General features: G+C 41.7%; 1 protein-coding gene across 5 annotated transcripts in view; it reads right to left on the bottom strand.

Moving 5' to 3' along the window:
• The window catches only part of PTPN3 (protein tyrosine phosphatase non-receptor type 3), a 723,876-nt gene that overhangs the window by 102,910 nt on the left and 603,769 nt on the right, over nucleotides 1-17,197 (bottom strand). The window lies entirely within an intron of this gene.

The following is a 17,197-nucleotide window of genomic DNA, read 5'->3' on the forward strand; positions in this document are numbered from 1 at the left end:
CTGTTTATTTGCCTAAAATAAGTGTCCCACAGATAAGTAAACCTGAAGTAGTTACACTGGATGTAATAATGGAAGCTATAGTGAGTTTGCAAAATTCTGTAGTAGCCCAAGTTAATCCTGTTATAGAAAAAGTGAATAAATTACAGGTAAATATAATTAACATGGAGTTGAGAAAGGATAAAGAAATAAAAGATCTAGAGAAAATTAAAGGAGATTTAGATAGCACAAAACTGGTACAAGAAGCAATGATAAAAGAAAATCAAATACTGCAAATGAAATTGGAGAATTTAGAAAATGCTAATAGAAAGAAAAATCTTTGTTTTGTTAATTTTCCAATGTTGCCACATATATCACCTAAAGAAATGTTCAAGAAATATTTACTTGAAGTTCTTAAAGTACCAGAAAACACAATACCACCGTTAGCCAAGATTTATTATATTCCAATGTATAAAAGAGGAGCACAACAGGAAGAGCGGGAGGGAGCACAGGTTATGGATAAGTTAGAAACTAGTTTGGATGTTTCCAAAATTTTGGAAACATCTGACAGTGATATGGTGCAGAGTGCTACATTATTAACCACTTTTGTTTTTGAGACTGATCGTGACTGGGTGTTTTGCTTATTTTTTAAACATAGGTTGGAACCATTTCTGACTTTAGCTATAAGAGTCTACCCAGACTTTTCTAAATTAACACAAAAGAGGAGAAGACAATTTCTTCTACTTAAGGCAAAGGTTCTCCAAATAGGGGCAACTTATTGCCTTAAGTATCCATGTAAATGTTGTGTAGGATACAAGGGTAAGTCCTTTGTGTTTTATACTCCTCCTCAATTATTAAATTTTCTGAGTGATAAAACACAAGTGGGGGACCCTGAGTTGGAGACTCCGTAGGTTCCATATGTGCAGTGAGCACTACAATATGCAAAGTACGTTGCATGGTACATTATTGATATAAGATAATTTTCTTTGAATTTTTGTCTAAATTGTCTCCTTATAATTTAGGACTGAATAACAGCATTGTGGATGTAATCGTTTGGTATTATTAAGTTTAATTTGAATTTATGATTTCCTCCCAAATGTTTTTCCTAACCAAGATTGATCTTGTATTATTAAATGTTAAAATTGAATAAATATTTTTAAAAAAATGTCTTTATCCCTCCCATGCTGCCCTTATTATACAACCCCCATTCCCTCCAACTAACAGGCTGATGCAATATCGGCGTGCGTTCAAAATAGGCGCTCATGATTGAACGCCTACTCTCATCGCACGTGATCTACTTCTCCCAGGTGCCATGGTAAAAAGGAGGTGCTAGAGGAAATTGTGCACCCCTAGTGCCTCCTCAGCAGCGGGTGCCCAGGAGAGGTGTCTGTCAGCCGGTTAGGAAAATAGAAATTCATTTTTATGCGCATCCGTTTCCCTAACCTTTGCACAGCCACAGGTTAGGAAAATGGATGCTCATTAATTGAGCATCCCTTTTCTTAACCTGACCGCCAGCATACTTTTTTTTTTTTTTTTTTTTTTTTAATTCTCCTATTTCGGTTCCTCCAATTTAATATTGCAATGATATTAAGTCAGAGAAACTGAAAAAGGAACAGAAAAGTAGTATTTTCTGCTTTTCTGTAATTTTTTTGGGCTCCTCAAGATTTAACGCCTGCTTCGGTGAGGTGTTAATTTTTGCGGGTTAAAATGTGCATGTCGGCTGCACATTTTTTTTTTTTTTTTTTGCATGGGGAGGAAATAGGTAATAGACTTATCATCATGAATTTACATGTGATAAGTCCGAGGTTTTGCATCGGGGCTTATGGATACGTGTGCAAAATGCGCGTACAAATTGTTGAGTGTGTTGAGCTATGCACTGTGGCCAGCGCATGGTATTGCAACGGCCTGTAAGACTGCAAGAGCAGCAGCAGAACAGGGCAGCCTTATCGGCACTAAGGGTGAGAAAACCATCAACTCTGAGGTAATCTTTCAGTTCTGCTCTATGGCTGTCAAATAGTGGCAACCATCTTCCCTCCCTCCCCGGGCTCAAGGGCATCATCTGCACAGCATGCCCAAGCCCAGCTGACCCTGTCAGACAGCAAACTGAGTATGATGCATTCCACCAAGCAGTGCAATGACCTGAGCTACAAGGCCAGTTCATTTTTTTTTTTAAACAAAAAGAGGTTTTCTCTCCACCTGAAAGTGTAGTGGTTCAACCTAGTGCTCTCTGTAAAGCATCTATATGGTTTCATAAAATAGCTAACAGGGACATTAACACAACCCCCATCAAACACAACCCCTATCAAACTTGATAATTTTGAATCCGCTCACATTCCCCTCACACAAGGCGTACCACAAGGCTCCTCTTTATCGTCCACCCTCTTCAATATATATCTACTCCCACTCTGCCACTTACTCTCTAAACTAGGACTAAAATTTTTCTTATATGCAGATGACGTACAAATACTCATTCCCATTCGGAAATCCCTCACTGAAACCCTGCAATATTGGGAAACTTGCCTGACATCCATCAACTCTCTCCTCTCCAATATCCACCTTGCACTCAATGCCTCTAAAACAGAAATCCTCATCCTAACAAATCAATCTATCGACTCGATCCACCAAATGAATCAAAACGCCTCACAAGCTCACACACTACCGCCCAGTGTCAGAGATTTAGGAGTTTCCCTAGACAATCAGCTAAGCTTCAAAGCTCACATTAAATCACTACTAAAAGGGGGCTTCTTTAAACTTCAAACCCTCAAAAAACTGAAGCCCCTCCTCCACGCCCACGACTTCCGCACTGTTATGCAAACCACCATACTATCTAAAATCGACTATTGCAACTCCCTTCTCATAGGTCTCCCTGCCTCCACTATTAAACCCCTCCAAATCCTCCAAAATGCTATGGCTAGAATCTTAACAAACACCAGGAAAACTGACCACATCACTCCCATACTACAGGATCTCCACTGGCTCCCCATTTCCTACCGTTCCCAATACAAAACACTTACTATCCTCCATAACACATTATACAAAAACAACTCCCCCTGGCTTGAGGATATGCCACATTTCCGTCAAACTAATCGCCCCACCAGAAACACCCTCGCTGGCACCCTTCAAACCCCTTCACTCAAAATTGGGCACCTTACCACTACCCGGGACAGAGCCTTCTCCATTGCGGGTCCTACCCTCTGGAACTCCCTTCCTGCTAAACTCCGCCTAGAACCGTCCCTGAGCCACTTCAAAAAAGGAATCAAGACATGGCTCTTTAAACAGGCATACCCCAACTCCTCCCAATCCTAGTCATTGTCATGTCTCGAAATTACTCAGCTCCCGCTCAGCCTACACACCCCCTCCTCAACCTCCCCTTCGCCATCCCAACTCTCCCTGCTCCCCTACCTTCCCAGCTCCCCCTTCTCCCTTACCATTTTAGCTCCCTCACCCTCCCAGCTCCCTCCCTGCTCCCTTCCCCAGCACCCTTCTGCCTCTCTTCTGCTCCCTTCCCCAGCACCCTTCTGCTCCCTTCCCCAGCACCCTTCTGCCTCTCCCCTACCCCCCCCCTCCCTTCCTACGAACAGCCTTTCCTTGAAAGTGCCATTGCCTTAACGATCTCCTATACCCCTACCCCTACCCCCTCCTCTCCTTTCCCCTCCTCGCTCCCCCTCTCCCTGCCCCTGCATTTAACATTAATATTGTAAATAAGTTCATATGTTAAGTTCTTAAGTGTACATGCATCCTTAACATCCTGATGCATATCTACTCTTAACATGGATAATCTTCATCCAGTTCTTTTACAAAGTTGTATCCCTGCTCGTTGACTCTCTCTATCCTTGTTCCTAGTTCATTGTAATATCGTTAACTCTCTCTATCCTCGTTCATTGTAATTTCCTTTCTCAGTTAATTGTGAACCGACATGATGTGTCCTACGAATGCCGGTATATAAAAATTGTTAAATAAATAAATAAATAAATAAGTAAGTAAATTTAAGTTAAAAGTTTCAGTTAAATCCTAATGCACCTCATTTAACCCCAATTTCAATTAGTATCTAAAAGGGAAATTAGCCTATCCACGCCCCACCCCCCCCCCCCTTTTTTTTTTTTTTTTTTTAATCGAGGGCGATATTCCTGCTATATTTATAGCATTTTGATAAATCTAGGCCTATATTTGTATTCTAGCAGCACATGCTTCTTGGTTAATGTTTAATTAAATGTGTACATGAATGCACGCCATTGAAGTTAGTAAACAGCAGGGCATGGAGCAGTGGCAGAGCATGGAACCCTGGTAGAGCACAGCTTCTGGAATGAGTCACATCCAATATTTCTCCATTTCCATCTTTAAGTGGCACTAATGGCTGCAGATTCAGTGTTCACAGTTCCATGTGTCTGAGAACATCCATTACTTTCCTGTGTGCCATCATTCATCTCTCTCAGACTCCTCCACTTTAATTGCAAAAACATCCCCCCCCCACAACTCCCTGCACACCGAGTAGTTTTGTCTATCAGGGGAAAAAAGAAAATTCTCAGTCTGTGATTTCAGACAATAAGCCTCTTCTTTTTAAATCATTCCCTTAATTTATTTATTCTTATTGACTATTATGAGCTCTACAAGCTCATAATTAAATGGCATCTTCCCATTCTGGCAATACCAGAATCATCTATTCTGAAAGCATGTAAAAAGTTAGCCTGTATGAAAAGTTCTATGCATACCCGTTACGCGTGCCGGTCGCGGCAGACCCGCGGTGCAGCCCCCTCACCTCTCTCAGACGAGTCCAGTGCCTGGCTCCTCACCCCTGGCGGTGGTGGGCCGCCGGCTCCGTCCTCGGTCCACCTCCGGTGCCTCAGTCTCAGCTGTGGATCCCTGTGTTCTGTGTCAGGCCTCTCCATGTGGCCCGCGGAGAGACGCCACCGTCCAGCACTGCACCCTTCCCTTGGTGCACGCGATTGAGGCTTATGAAGGGCCTGCGGCAGGAACCTAACCGCGACCCTGGATGATGTCAGCAAAGCCCCGCTACTTAAGGCTGGGCTCCGGTCCTAAGGATTGCCTTTGCAACAGGTCTCCAAGCTGGTCATGTACTCGTTGCCTCCTGGTGATTCTCCTTCATTCCTGGTTCCTGATCCCCGCTGACTCTTGTTCCTGGTTTCCTTGTTCCTGCGTTCATGATTCCTAACCTTCATTGGATTGCCTTTTCGGACACGACCTTTGCTTTGCCTGACCACGCAGTTGACTCCAAGCCCGGACCTCTTGACTCTCTCCTCGTCCAGACCTCAGCTTCTCCTTGCCACTGCTTCCTGATTGTTGCCAGCCCGGACTCCAGCTTGCCCTATGACGCTTCATCAGTCTCCGTCCTGGACCTGGCTTATTTAGGCTTCGGCCTGCTCTTGCTCGGGCGCCCCCTGTCTGAGTTTGTTTCTATTGGCACCCGAATCTCCGGGACTCCGCCTCGTCCAGTACAGACTTCTCCCTTCCACTGTTGCTGCCTCTGGGCTGACCTCTCAATCGTTCCATTGACGACAACATACAGATGCCCACCTAAGTCCAGCTGGCCCCGGTACCCAAAGGCTCAACCCGCGGGGAACGAGGGCTGGTATTGGTGAAGCGCCAGCCGGCCTCCATCCTTCAGCCCACTCCGCCTGCCGATGGTGAGGACCTGCAGGATCCTTCCTATGGGTAGCGCCAACCCCACCTCGGCCCAAGGATCCACCTCTGGTGCAACAATACCTACATTCATAAATACATAAGCTTTGCAATACCGGTCCATTAAGCCCAGTATCCTGTTTCCAACAGTGGCCAATGCAGGTCCAAGTACCTGGCAGGATCCCAAGGTATAGACAGAGTCCATGCTGCTTATCCCAGGGATAAGAAGTGGATTTCTGAAACTCCACCTTAATATTGGTTTATGAACTAAACAAAGTAGATAAGGCAATGGTGCCGATAGAATACATCTGAGGGTACTAAGAGAACATACAGCTGTCTTGGCAGTTCCATTGGCTGACCTTTTCAATGCCTCTTTAGAGTATGGATTAGTTCTGGAGGGCTAGAAAAGGGCGGATGTGGTTCCTGTTCATAAGAGTGGAAGGAAAGAGGTGGCTGAGAACTACAGGTCAGTTAGTCTGACCTCTGTGACGAGCAAACTAATGGAATTGCTGCTAAAACAAAGGATAGTGCAATTTTTGGAATCTAATGGATTGCAAGCTCTGAGATAGCATAGTTGAATCAGAGGTACATCTTGTGAGATGCATCTGATTAATGTCTTGATTTGGTGACTAGAGAGTTGGATCAAGGGAGAGTGTAGACATAGCGTACTTGGATTTCAGCAAGGCCTTTTACACGGTTCCACACTCAAGACATATACATAAATTGTGTACTCTTGGTATGGATGCTAAAATGACTGAGTGGGAGATGACAAAGGGTGGTAGTAAATGGAGTTTTTATTCCTGAGAAGAGGGTTATTAGCAGTGCACCTCAGGGATAGGTCCTTGGACTGGTTCTTTTCAACATTTTTATGAGCAACATAATGGAAGGGTTGTTGGAAAAGGTTTGCCTTTTTCTCGATATCATCAAAAATCTATAACAGATGGACAGCCAGGAAGGAGTGGAAAACATGAGGAGAGATCTAGCAAAGCTCAAGGAATGGTTTAAGGCATGGCAGCTAAGATATAATGCTAAAAAATACATTAAATCCAAGGAAAGATACAGAATTGGAGGTGAAATTCTAAGCATAAAGGGGGAAGTAGGATCTACTTGTATCTGATGATCTTAAGGTGGCCCAACAGGCAAATAAAGTGATGGTAAAAGCTAGAAAGATTCTTGGCTGCATAGAAAGAAGAATGGTCAGCAGAAAAAGGGAGGTGATAATTTCCCTGTATAGGTCCCTGTTGAGACCTCACTTGACATACTGTATACAATTCTGGAGACCGCACCTTCAAAAGGATATAAACCTGATGAAGTTGGTCCAGAGCCTGGCTACTAAAATGTCAGTAGTCTTCATTCTAAAGCATATGGGATAGACAAAGATCTAAACCAGTATACCCTTAGAGGAAAGGTGAGATAGGAAAGATATGATACAGACATTCAAATACCTCACAGGAGGTGAGCCTTTTTCAGAGAAAATAGACTCTAGAATGAGAGGTCATGAGATGGGGTTGAAAGGGGGTAGGATTCAGGAAGTAATCTTAGGAAATATTTCTTTACAGGGAGGGTGGTGGATGTGTGGAACATCTTCCAGTGGAAGTGGAGACAAAAACAGTATCTGAATTCAAGAAAGCATGGGATAATTACAGGGGATCTCTGAGGAAGCGATGAGAATAAAAATGCTAAATTAATTGGATAGATGGGCAGACTGGATAGGCCATATGGTCGTCTTTTTCTGCCATCATGTTTCAATGTGTCTATTAAATGTCATCTGCCATTTGGATGCTCAGTCTTCCAGTCTCACAAGGTCCTCTTGCAATTTCTCACAATCCTCTTGTGACTTAGCAACTTTGAATACTTTTGTATCAACAAATTTGATCTCACTTGTTCTCATCTCTAGGTCATTTAAAATTGTTAAAAAGCAGTGGTCCCAGTACAGATCCCTGGGGTACTCTACATTTATCTTGCTCCATTGAGAAAGTTTACCATTTAGCGCTACTCTGTTTTCTATTTTTAACCAGTTCTCAATCCAGAATACATTACCTCCTTTCCCATGACTTTTTAAATTATTTTCTCAAGAGTCTCTCATGAGGTACTTTGCCAAAAGCTTTCTGAAAATCCAGATGCACTATATCAACTGGTTTACCTTTATCCTCATGTTAATTTACACCTTCAAAAAAAAGTAGCAAACTGGTGGGGCAAGACTTTCCTTGACTAAATCCATGTTGACTTTGTCCCATTAAATTATGTCTATCTACATGTTCAATAATTTTGTTCTTTAGTATAGTTTCAACCATTTTTGCCAGCACCGACATCAGGCTCACCACTCTGTAGTTTCCTGGATTACCCCTGGAAATCTCTTTAAAAACTGGCATTACATTGGCCACCCTCCAATCTTCAGGTACCATAGCTGATTTTAAAGATAGTTTACATATACACGCTCCCCCTGCCACAGTCGGCAGTCACCATTTCTATTTCTATGCTGGCAAGATGGATCCGCCAGTGGCGCCAGGCCTCCCCTGCTCTTGGGCTATCGGCAGCCATTACATAGAATTATGTTGACCCACCTACTCCCTCAATGCTGTCCCCTTCAGCAGCCTGCCTGAGCAGCCAGACATCAGTGATGGCTCACATCATGCACATCAGCAAGTCATTATGGGCAACAGTGAATGTGTGCAAGGTAGGCAGGCCGCAAGAATCGGGGCTGGCTCATAGACCATAGTTTGCTCACTCCTGCCTTGGGGTGTTCATATGACTGTTAGTGGTATCCTTTGCTCCTTTTTTTATTTCTTTGGATGTTCAGCCACAGTTGGTAATGCACTTTACTCCTCTTTTTGTGCCATGGGGTATTCATGCCACTCGGTGTCTTGGAGTGCAATTTCCTCAGCTGCTGATGCCTGCCAGGAAGTTTCATAAAACTTGGATGGAAAACCCCAATGTTAGAATGCAAAACAGGAAGCGTTACTTCTCCCATTGACTTTATTGGAATCAAATGACCTGAAGCATGAAATAAATGAGCTTCTGATCAAGATGAATGAAACTGGAAACCTAACCAATTTTTCTTCTGCATACACCAGTATTACTTCTGGACATTAATATAAGTAAATTTAAGTTAAAAGTTTCAGTTAAATCCTAATGCACCTCGTTTAACCCCAATTTCAATTAGTATCTAAAAGGCTATGATAATCATGTTGACTCTAAACCACCTCTTGTTTTAGACTAAACTCCTAGATAAAACCTAATTACAGTTTGCGCAAACTACTATGTGTAGGCACTGTTTAATTACCAACAGATGAACACAGTTGTCTGATATTTATCTCAGCTAGCATACAGACTGCCTACTGCTCTACTAAAGACATGAACTGAGTACAGATATCTGGTTGACACTTTTTTTTTATACTAGCTTCAAATTCTTCTTTTTCATAAATATACTTTTAAAAAAGATTCCTAAAGCTGGGGAAAACTTTTATACTGTTTCAATTTTATTTTTTTTTTAATGGATGCAATGACGACTAGTTAATTACATTTATTAAGGAATCACCACGTCTAGCATTCTGTTCAATGTGATACATTTTTTCTAGGAAATATTCTGAGGACATTGTCAATATCCCACCTTTCTAATTTTCCAGATTATCTTGATATATGATTGTGAAATGATAAAAGCCACCACAAGAAAATTCCCTGAAATGGGGGGTGAAATTTTCCAAGGTACCTACGTGCATAAAAATGGCTCTCTGAAAATAGCCCTGGTGGGTATGCACTCAAAAGTAAGCACAGGAAATGCTTTTAAGTGTACTTTTACGTGCAGACTAAACAGGCATTCCAGGGGCAAAACTGTGGTGGGATCAGGATTTGTGCGTACACTTTTAATGAATGTATTTGGCTGCAGTGAATTTTGAGTACATCTGCAAATTTTCAAAGCAGATTTTAGTTATTACCCTCATTTTGGGCAGGATTTATAATGGTAATCAACAATGATGATTTTGCTCTCATTTCCAGCTTCCATATATAGGAGGTAATTTTCAAAGGCGTTACATGCATAAATGTAACATACTTTCGTAGCAATTTTCAAAAGCCATTTAATTCGAGTAAAGTGCACTTAAACAAGTAAATCCTATGGACAATTCAATGGCAAATATTGTAGCAATTTTCAAAAGCTTGAGTGAAGTGCATTCACATGTGTAAAACCCAGTTTCACGTGTGTAAATGCTTTTTAAAATCAGGCCCTTAATTTATTCTGAGCTATTGCTGACCTGCATCAATTTCAGCACTTACTAGCTTAGGCCTAGATTCATCAAAATGCTATAAATTTTGCATGAATAATGCCCGCGATAAGGAAAAGGGGCGTGGCTATAATTTTAGAGTTACCGCACTGTGCGTTATTTTAGCGCTTCAAATGGGTACTTTATCGCAATGTGTGTTAAATTTATTGCGCCCGAGAGATTTTCAATTTGCAAGCTGCAAAGTGCCATCACAGGCATTTTCTTATGTTGGGGAGAGGGAAAGAGAGAGCACCTCTTTATAAAGTGTTCATAGTAGTCAACTATATCACTATAGGAGGGCCAGGTAATAACTCGAGGTGATATGTTTTGGTGGTGGTTTAGGGTTTTTGTGGCCAGTTTGTCATGCAGAGTGATATGTACGAACAGCACAGTACACCCTCAATGAAGGTTTGACGCCATTTGGAGTGTGGAAAGTCTCACAAAGTTGAAATTTCCACAATATTCTCTCGCCCTAGCTTGATAGTACCCTGTTATAGAATCCATCAAGCTAGGGCAAGAGAACATTGAAGAAATGTTATCTTTGACAGACTTTCCTCTCACTCCAAATGACGTCAAATCTTTACTGAGTTGTACTGTGCTGTTTGTATGTCTCACTTTGCATGTCAAACTGGCCCCAAAACCCTAAACCACCACCAAAACCTCACCTCGCGTTATTAGCTGGCCCTCCTATAGGGATATAAATAGTTGAATACTGTGAAGGTCTCCCCAGAGGCTCTCTCTCTCTCTGCTCCACTCCCTCTCTCCTCTCCCAGCCCAGACATGGCCGAAATCCAATTTGCAATCTTTATCACTAATTGCATTATGGCCGTTTTGGGCATATCGCACAGCTTAACAGCAGGAAAAAAGGTGTAGTTATTTCCAGCATTAAAAACATGCGATAGCATTCGTTATGCTATTGCACAGTGCGATATTGCCCCTCATTTTCATTAGTCATGCCCAAATCCCTTCCCAATCCCGTCCCTTTGAAAAAATTGCATTTGTGCCATGCGGTACCGTGATTATCGCGTGCGTTATGGTGTTAATGCACGCGTTATGGTGTTATTGCGGGCGTTAACACCATAATGCTAAGAGTAGCAACAGCAGCATTAGCAATTTAGCCCCATGCATACTTTCTTCATTTCTGTTCTCTAGCCTTTAGGGATCCACAGTGTTTATACCCATGCCCCTTTGAATTACTTGACTTTGTTTTCACCACCTCCTCCAGAAGGGCATTCCAAACATCGACCACCCTCTCCATGAACAAATATTTTCTGACATTTGTTCTCAGTCGTTCCCCTTGGAGTTTCATATCGTGACTCCTAGTTCTACTGATTCCTTTCCAATGGAAAAGTTTTGAAGTTTGCGCATCATTAAAACCTTTCAGGTGTCTGAATATCTGTATCATATCTCCCCCTGCACCTCCCAGTGTGTACATGCTTAGATTCTTCAGCCCCTCCTCATTAGTCTTCCAATACTGACCCCACAGCATTTTGGTCACCCTTCTCTGGTTCGCCTCTATCCCATCTTTATCCTTTTTGAGATACGGGCTCCAGAGCTGAACACAGTACTCCAGGTGAGGCTTCACCAAAGATCTGCAATATCACCTCCTTTTTCTTACTGGCTATTCCTGTCTCTATACAGCCCAACATTTTTTGGGCGTTAGCTATCACTTTGTCACATTGCTTTACCATCTTCAGATCATCAGGCACTATCATCCCAAGGTCCCTCTCCCAGTCTGTGCATATAGGTCTGTCACCTCCATCCCATACAGCTTTTTTGGAATCTCACATCCATCTGTTGGGCCCCTCAAGTTTAGTTACATCTCTCATATATGTCCTGATGTGGTGATAAAGTTGCTTGACAACCAATCAGATGTTGTATCGCTTGCCAAGTAATGAGATGATCACACTGCCAACCAGTGGCTCATTCACACACACAATCATTTGCTGTTGTGCTGTTGCTCACGTGCTCATTCAGCAAGTGCCCCCTGCCCCAGCACAGCCACATCATTATGTAAATGTTTTTGCTTATTGCTAGCCTTTCTTAAGCCTGCAGCAGCCCCCTCTCTTTCCCATTCTCACTCCTTTTCAGCACCCTCTTTTCTCCAGGAGACTCACTGATTCCATTGACAGCTGCCCCTCTCAAAGCCCAGCCACCTCTGACAGAAGCCTCATGAACACCGCTCAGGCACTTTCTTTCTGGCTCAACCCTCCCTTTCTATGATAATAGCTTGCTCTGCTTTTCAGGGCTCCACTCCAGCACATTCATATTGACAGTGTGTTATACCGAATTGTGATTTTATGGTTCTGCTCTGTTAATCTATTCCAGGGGAGGTGGGACCAGAAGTGATCCATGCTGTCAGCTTCCTTCCAGACAAGAAAAAGAAAAGAAAATTAAACCCTGGCCAAGAGTGAAGCTGGGGAGAGCCTGGCCCAAAGCAGCACAGCTGCAGATGGAATCCTGCTTTCCCACATGGAACCAGTGCAGCCACAGCTAGACTGTTGCAAGGGTGTTAGACACCATAGGCAAACCTTACAGCCTTGCGCAACCCCCCAGCCTCAACCTTTCCACACACAATCAAAAGTTCTACATTTATATTAAGGGTTTACATGCAAATGGACAAAGTATGGTCTTCTGAGGTAAAAATATCACAACATGTATATTATATTTACATGCACTGTTGAGGTACCAACCAGAAAATCCAGCAAAAAAGTAAACAAGACAATTGGAACTCATATGGTATTAGGCCTATTGTAATAGTGTTAGGTATAGGCTTGGCCCTCAGAAATATAGTAAACCTCCCATACCAAAACATCAAGCACTCAAAGAGTAACAACCCAACCTATGAAAAGGCAACACTGGAAAACCCCAAAACACCAATACAACTCCTATTAGGAAAATAGAACAAGCCAGGCTGCTATAAATCCCTACAAAGAAACTACATGCTAACAGAATACTTCACCTCAGTCACACATACAGAACACAGTTAGAATCTCATGAAATGCAGAATAAAGAGACCATAAAAGAGAAAAAGAAATGTGCAGCCAAAAACTAAACTGGAAAATGCAATAAGCTGTACTCTGTATGCAGTGCCACAACAGAAAAAAAACAATTACCACCATTGCTCATAAAACATCAAACAATAAAAACTAAGAATATAAAACATAATAGTAAAACCAAATCAATACTTCTAACGGCTAGACTCGCCATCCACTGCCACCTATCATTTTGGCCACCCCCATGGAAGGACTCCTGCACCTCATACTACTGCCCCGCCCACTGCTGACATTTCTGGGCACCAGGCCATTTAAACGAGGCACAGACGCAGGAGGAACTGCTGCTTGCTGTCTACTTTGAAGTTTGGACACTTCCAAAGGCCAGACTCGCCATCTGCTGCTGCCTATCACTCCAGCCACACTCTCAGAAGGAATTCCGCACCTCGTATTACTGCCCTGCCCACTGCTGACTTCTGGACGCCGGGCCATTTAAACGAGACATGGATGCTGGAGGCATCTGCGCAGAAGAGCGAGTGCCTCTGTAGCACACATGAAGGAGTGCAACAAAGAAGCCTGCCCCTTTGTGCGCACCTCGTGCCTGCTTCGATAAGACATTATGACTCTTACCACCAGTATAACTATCAAGGCTACAATGGAAAACTGAGTACATTACTTCATCCTATTCAGCTCAAATGGCTATTCCAGTTATTGCAGGTCAAGGGCACTATGGCGATTAAAACATCTGCCGACCTAAATAGTTTCTTCCCTCTAGAACCCTCAAAAACATTTCATTAACATCTATACCCACTCTTATTGCATCTACGACACTGATCTACCTTTTGATCAATGCACAATCAATAACAAAAAAATAACAAAAAAAATCTGCTGTGATCCATGACTTCTAGCCTCTGGATCTTGTTTATTTTGTTTTTTATGTATTATTTTATTGTTTATGTATTACTGAAACATGGTTGAAAAACTATGATACACCAGTGCTTAATCACTGTCTTCCTAATTTCTCGTACCTTTTCAAATCCAGATAGGGTCAGAAGGAGGAGGTTCAGCTGTTCTTTTCAAATTGCACCTAAAATTCTCTGTACTGGATGTTACTATTCCTTCTCCATATGAGCCGCTCTGCCTTAAATCACAGTATATTAATATTTGCCTAACCTACTATCCCCCCTGGACTCCTCTCTTTGAGTACCTTCTAAATTTGAACCTAGATCCTGCCATTACTATATTTCTTGGAGACTTTAACCTGATGCTTTAGCACTATCACATTCAACTCAAATTTTGTTTGATACCCTTTCTTCATGTAGTTGGCAGATAATCTCTTCTCCCACTCATAAGAAAGGTCATTGCCTAGATTTGGTTTTTGTTAATTTCTCAGGTTTTTTTTAATAGATAAAGTGAGTGTCTCCTCTAGTGAAATTCCATGGAGTGATCACTTCCTTGTCTCCTTCTCTCTCACTCCCTCCTGTAACAAATGGATTCTGAAATATGATATGACTTTTACGAAGCGTGGGCATATAGACTCTCAGACATTGGCAACAGACTTTATACCTGCTCTGGAAAGTAACATCTGTGATTATCCTGAAGAATTTCTGAAACTCTGGAATACATCACTAATATCTACTATAGATAAACTCATACCTCTGAAATCCATTTCTAGAAAAAGAGCTAAAATGGACCATGGTTTAACACCACACTTCAAAAAAAAGAAATGAGAGTTTAGAAGGTTAGATAGGAAGTGGCAATGGGACCCAACACACACTAATAAACTGCTTTTTTCACTCAAAACTTTCCTCTTATTAAGATGCCATTAACATAGCAAAACAAGTGTACATATACTGAAAGCTTGCCTCTGTATTTAATAATCCTAGAAAATTATACTTTTTGGTAAAAAAAAAAAAAAAAAAAAAAAAAAAGCATCAATCCTTGTTCAGATTCCTCTACATAAGAACATAAGAAACTGCCATACTGGGTCAAACCAAGAGTCCATCGAGCCCAGCATCCTGTTTCCAACAGTGGCCAATCCAGGATACAAGCACCTAGCAAGAACAAAGATCCCATGCTACTGATGCTAGTAGTAGGCAAGGCTATTCTCTAAGTCAACTTGATTAATAGCAGTTAATGGACTTCTCCAAGAATATATGCAAACCTGTTTTAATCCAGCTATGCTAACTGCACTAACCACATCCTCTGGCACAAATTCTAGAGCTTAATTATGCATTGAGTGAAAAATAATTTTCTCTGATTAATTTTGTGTATGCTACTTGCTAACTTCATGGAGTACCCCCTAGTCCTTCTATTATCTGAAAGATTCACATTTACCCGTTCCAGACCTCTCATGATTTAAAACACCTCTATCATATCCCCCCCACAGCCGTCTCTTCTCTTAAACTGAACAGCCCTAACCTATTTAACCTTTCCTCATAGTGGAGATGTTCCATCCCCTTTATCATTTTGGTCGCTCTTCTCTGTACCTTCTCCATTGCTACTGTATCTTTTTTGAGATGCGGCAAACAGAATTGTACACAGTACTCAAGGTGCGGTCTTCACCATGGAGAGATACAGAGGCATTATGACATTTTCCATTTTATTTACCATTCAATTTCTACTAATTCCTAACACTGTTTGCTTTTTTTTTTTTCTTCTTTTGATTGCCACAGCACACTGAGCTGATGATTTCAATGTATTAACCACTATGACACCTAGATCTTTTTCCTGGGTGGTAGCTCCTAATATGGAACCTAACATCATGTAACTGAAGCATGGATTATTTTTCCCTATACGCATCACCTTGCATTTGTCCACATTAAATTTCATCTGCCACTTTGATGCCCAATCTTTCAGTCTCACAAGATCCTTCTGCAATTTATCACAATCCGCTTGTGATTTAACTACTCTGAATAATTTTGTATCATCTGCAAATTTGATTACCTCACTCGTCGTATTCCTTTCCAGATCACTTATAAACATATTGAAAAGCACCAGTCCAAGTACAGATCATAAAAACATGCCATACTGGGTCAGACCAAGGGTCCATCAAGCCCAGCATCCTGTTTCCAACAGTGGCCAATCCAGGCCATAAGAACCTGGCAAGTACCCAAAAACTAAGTCTATTCCATGTTACCATTGCTAGTAATAGCGGTGGTTATTATCTAAGTCAACTTAATTAATAGCAGGTAATGGACTTCTCCAAGAACTTATCCAATCCTTTTTTAAACACAGCTATACTAACTGCACTAACCACATCCTCTGGCAACAAATTCCAGAGTTTAATTGTGTGTTGAGTGAAAAAGAACTTTCTCCGATTAGTTTTAAATGTGCCATATGCTAACTTCATGAGGTGTCCCCTAGTCTTTCTATTATCCGAAAGAGGAAAAAACTGATTCACATTTACCGGTTCTAGACCTCTCATGATTTTAAACACCTCTACCATATCCCCCTTCAGCCGTCTCTTCTCCAAGCTGAAAAGTCCTAACCTCTTTAGTCTTTCCTCATAGGGGAGCTGTTCCATCCCCTTTATCATTTTGGTCGCCCTTCTCTGCACCTTCTCCATTGCAATTATATATTTTTTGAGATGCGGCAACCAGAATTGTACACAGTATTCAACGTGCAGTCTCACCATGGAGCGATACAGAGGCATTATGACATTTTCCGTTTTATTCACCATTCCCTTTCTAATAATTCCCAACATTGTTTGCTTTTTTGACTGCCGCAGCACACTGAACCGACGATTTCAATGTGTTATCCACTATGACGCCTAGATCTCTTTCTTGGGTAGTAGCACCTAATATGGAACCTAATATTGTGTAACTATAGCATGGGTTATTTTTCCCTATATGCATCACCTTGCACTTGTCCACATTAAATTTCATCTGCCATTTTGATGCCCAATTTTCCAGCCTCACAAGGTCTTCCTGCAATTTATCACAATCTGCTTGTGATTTAACTACTCTGAACAATTTTGTATCATCTACAAATTTGATTACCTCACTTGTCGTATTTCTTTCCAGATCATTAATAAATATATTGAAAAGTAAGGGTCCCAATACAGATCCCTGAGGCACTCCACTGCCCACACCCTTCCACTGAGAAAATTGTCCATTTAATCCTACTCTATTTCCTGTGTTTTAGCTAGTTTGCAATCCACGAAAGGACATCGCCACCTATACCATGTCTTTTAATTTTTCCTAGAAGCCTCTCATGAGGAACTTTGTCAAATGCCTTCTGAAAATCCAAGTACACTACATCTACAGGTTCACCTTTATCCACATGTTTATTAACTCCTTCAAAAAAGTGAAGGAGATTTGTGAGGCAAGA

The sequence above is a fragment of the Rhinatrema bivittatum genome, chromosome 2 (assembly GCF_901001135.1).
Source record: "Rhinatrema bivittatum chromosome 2, aRhiBiv1.1, whole genome shotgun sequence".
NCBI classification, from domain to species: domain Eukaryota; kingdom Metazoa; phylum Chordata; class Amphibia; order Gymnophiona; family Rhinatrematidae; genus Rhinatrema; species Rhinatrema bivittatum.